This window comes from Photinus pyralis, unplaced genomic scaffold (assembly GCF_008802855.1).
Source record: "Photinus pyralis isolate 1611_PpyrPB1 unplaced genomic scaffold, Ppyr1.3 Ppyr1.4_LG1, whole genome shotgun sequence".
NCBI classification, from domain to species: domain Eukaryota; kingdom Metazoa; phylum Arthropoda; class Insecta; order Coleoptera; family Lampyridae; genus Photinus; species Photinus pyralis.
The window spans coordinates 66,815,896-66,820,192 of NW_022170249.1; the positions used below are offsets into that span (position 1 = coordinate 66,815,896).

General features: G+C 51.7%; 1 pseudogene; it reads left to right on the forward strand.

Annotated features, from left to right (window-relative positions):
* Nucleotides 1-517: 517 nt before the first annotated feature.
* The window catches only part of LOC116160717, a 7,525-nt pseudogene continuing 3,745 nt past the window's right edge, over nt 518-4,297 (forward strand).

The window sequence follows — 4,297 nt, forward strand, 5'->3', positions numbered from 1 at the left end:
CCGCCAACGGCGAAATATAAGCACGACGCTTAAGCGCCATCCATTTTCAGGGCTGGTAACTTCGGCAGGTGAGTTGTTACACACTCCTTAGACTTCCATGGTCACCATCCTGCTGTCCTGGCAATTTAGAAAATTAATAGTTGGAAGGGAGATTTGTTTGGGTTGGAGTTCGCACTTGGTTGAAGACCATTTATCAGTTTTAACATGCTATAAATGTTGGTGTTTCGGACATATGTCCAAGCATTGTAAGGAGACCGAAGAAATGTGTGGTAGATGCGGAAAAAAGGGACACAGAAGACAGAATTGTGATTCAAACAAACCCTGTTGTCCTATGTGCGAAAAATTTAATGTTTCAAAGAATAAATTAATTTTAAATACTGAGCACGAGGTTTTTAGTAATTTTTGTTGTTCATTGGAAAATCAATTAAAAGGACTTGAAAATAGAATAAATTATGGATAAAAAATTATTTATTAAATTTGGACAATTAAATTTGGGTAAAAGTAAAGCGGGGACAAATAATTTAATTTATTTAATGGATAAGCACAAAATTAATATATGTTTAGTACAAGAACCTAATGTAAGGAGAGGAGATATTGTGGGATTTTCATCAAGATTTAGTATTATGAAAGTATCAAAATTAAAAGAAGAACAAACATACAAATCATGTATAATATATCAAAATTTGGAAGCAACGTGTACAATAATAGAACAATTATCAAGCAATTTATTTACTACTATTGAAATTAATTTTAGAAATTTATCAAAATTATTTATTGTTTCGATTTATCTTACTCCGGATGTTAATGAAGATGTAAATTATTGTAATTTATTTGAAGAAATAATTTTAAAAATTGGGAAAAAAAATAACATAATTATTGCTGGAGATTACAATGCTAAATCAAATTTATGGTATAGTGATGTTGAAAATAGAAGAGGAGAAAAGATTTCGGAAATTTTAAATAGTAATAATTTTATAATTTTAAATGATAATAATACTCCAACTTTTGTTGGAACGTTTGCGCGTCTTCGTTCGGTGCCGGAGGCGCACCTCTAGCGCGCACGCTGGGACCCGAAAGATGGTGAACTATGCCTGGTCAGGACGAAGTCAGGGGAAACCCTGATGGAGGTCCGCAGCGATTCTGACGTGCAAATCGATCGTCAGAACTGGGTATAGGGGCGAAAGACCAATCGAACCGTCTAGTAGCTGGTTCCCTCCGAAGTTTCCCTTAGGATAGCTGGCGCTCGCTTTGCGAGAGTCTCATGCGGTAAAGCGAATGATTAGAGCGAATCGGGGTCGAAACGACCTCAACCTATTCTCAAACTTTAAATGTGTGAGATCTCCGGCTTGCCCGACATACGAAGCCGCGAGATCGGATCTAGAGTGCCAAGTGGGCCATTTTTGGTAAGCAGAACTGGCGCTGTGGGATGAACCAAACGTGAAGTTAAAGCGCCCAAATCGACGCTCATTGGAAACCAGAAAAGGCGTTGGTAACTCAGGACAGCAGGACGGTGACCATGGAAGTCGGAATCCGCTAAGGAGTGTGTAACAACTCACCTGCCGAAGTTACCAGCCCTGAAAATGGATGGCGCTTAAGCGTCGTGCTTATACTTCGCCGTTGGCGGCAAGGGCGTCGCACCCTCGGGGGCGGCGCGAAGAGAGGCCCCGACGAGTAGGGGGGTCGCGACGGTGAGCGCAGAAGGACCGGGCGCGAGCCCGTCTGGAGCCGCCGTCGGCGCAGATCTTGGTGGTAGTAGCAAATACTTCAGCGAGCACCTGGAGGACTGACGTGGAGAAGGGTTTCGTGTGAACAGCAGTTGCACACGAGTCAGTCGATCCTAAGCCGCTAGGCGAAAGCCGACGTCGATGAGGCGCAGACGATCGCGTATGCGAAGGGGCCGGCGTCTCGCGCGCGCCGCGCCCTTTTTGTGTATCACAGTTCGCGCCTCAAGGGCGAAAGGGAATGCGGTTCCTATTCCGCAACCCGGCAACGGACCCGCCATTATTCGGGCCCTCGTAAGAGAGTTCGTCTGGGTAACCTAAAACGACCCGGAGACGCCGTCGGGAGGTCCGGGAAGAGTTTTCTTTTCTGTATGAGCGTTCGAGATCCATGGAAGCCCATAGTGGGGAGATATGGTTCGGAACGCGAAGAGCACCGCAATTGCCGCGGTGTCCGGATCGTCCCCTCGGACCTTGAAAATCCGGGAGAGGGCTACGAGGAGCGACCGTGCCGGCTCGTACCCATATCCGCAGCCGGTCTCCAAGGTGAATAGCCTCTAGTCGATAGAATAATGTAGGTAAGGGAAGTCGGCAAATTAGATCCGTAACTTCGGGACAAGGATTGGCTCTGAGGGTCGGGGCGTGTCGGGCTTGGCGCGGCAGCGGACGACGGCCAAAGACCGGGACCGAGCGAGGCGGCGTTCGCCTCACTAGCGGGGGCGTTCGTCGATCCGACCTCGGTACCGCGTTCGCAGGCCGCCCGCGAAAACGTCAAGCTGCGGGGCCCCGCGCTAGCGGTTTGTCGACTCCGGCGACGGGTTGGCCTCGGCCTTCCCTAGTCGGAGTAATACGGCTTCGTGATGCTCGGGACGTTCCCCCTTCGACCGCCGACAAACGACCGACTCAGAACTGGCACGGACAAGGGGAATCCGACTGTCTAATTAAAACAAAGCATTGCGATGGCCCCAGAGGGTGTTGACGCAATGTGATTTCTGCCCAGTGCTCTGAATGTCAACGTGAAGAGATTCAAAAAAGCGCGGGTAAACGGCGGGAGTAACTATGACTCTCTGCATGAGGCATCAGGTTAGCGAGTCAAGCCCTCGGAGTACTTCTAAGCATCCTGAGACACGCCACCAACGCCATCTCAGTAGTGGCGGGGCTAGGAGCGGCCCATCTCCATCCATTCCGGGGTGAAGCAAGGGGAATCCCTTACACCCCATCCTCTTCACACATCGTAATGGATGAGTTGGTGGACCATTTAACAGGAGCCATACCGGGAAGGTACAGTGTCCCGGGGTCGAGAAATCTCGGCGATGGCGTTCGCCGACGAACCAATACTTCTTGGAAGACAGGGATCTGGACATGCCCGCAACGGCTGGACCGCCGCACAAGGCATTCCCTCAACGCCAGGGGAAAATGTCGAATAAATCCGAAGAAATGTTGTTTCCATCTCGGCCTGTCCGGTGGAGGTTTAGAAGCATCACCCGCACAGACCCTGCCTTCAGATCGCCGGGCCAACTTCTAGCCAGCTCTTGGGTGCCCTTTTTCCACCTTTATGTACCTTGGCCCTTCGGTAATGGCAGCCGGGTACACAGAAGGCCAACCCTGTTTCATCTAAATTCATGGCCTCACCAACCCCCCTGGAGAGGGCGCCGTCTCAAGCCCCAGCAGAAGTTTGGACTCTGACCGCGCACATTGTGCCCCAAGATGCTGTCGGCTTGCAAAACCCCCTAAACTTACTGCCGCTATCCCTGACGAATGCGACGCCTCATTTCGCCCGTACCACAACGAGGAGGATTCTCCCATCTGAATAGTCACACGGGCAATTCAATTCCTGCACGCCCGGGTCAGTGGCAACGGGGCTTGGGGGTTCCGGAACTTTCGCCGCCTGTCCCCTGGATTCTTCGCGAAGAGGTTCGGAACCCTGCGCACACACGCACGATTCCGTTGATCTCTCTTCCTCTTTTGGAAAACCCCGTCCCCCCAAGATCTAATGGTTATAGACCGAACTTCTGGTCAAGGTCCGCCAGACGCCTCTGGCGGGAAAGAGCTGACGACGCGACCCTTACATTGCGCGGAGACTGGAGGGAAGTGGCGCACGAGTCGGCAGCCGATTCCTGTGATACTCTAATCCCCCCCAGGAGGGAGGGCCGAACTACGTCCGTGGCGTTCAACTAAGAACGTCGAACCCCCCCCCCCCTTTCCCCCCCCCCCCCCCCCCCCCCCCCCCCCCCCCCCCCCCCAAACCCCCCCAAAGGTCTCCCCCAAACATCCCAGAGGGAGCGTTTCTGCCGGGGAGGGTGCGCTCGGGGTGGAGTCCCTCTTCGCAATGTGCTGAGGGATGTTGGTGACCCAACCAACGAGCGGTAGTTAAACGCCACGATGAGATCGTTAAGGAAGGTGGCTAGACACTTCCCGCCGCCGGGGATGGACAGTTGGAAATGGAGCCGCGGTGTTCTACCATCCTGATCGGCAACTCTACCAAAGCCCGAACCTTGTTATACACCAACCCGGGGCCTGGTCCGTTTGTGAGTCCAGTATGCCGAGGGACCCCGCACGTTTGGCGGAGTCCGGACGGA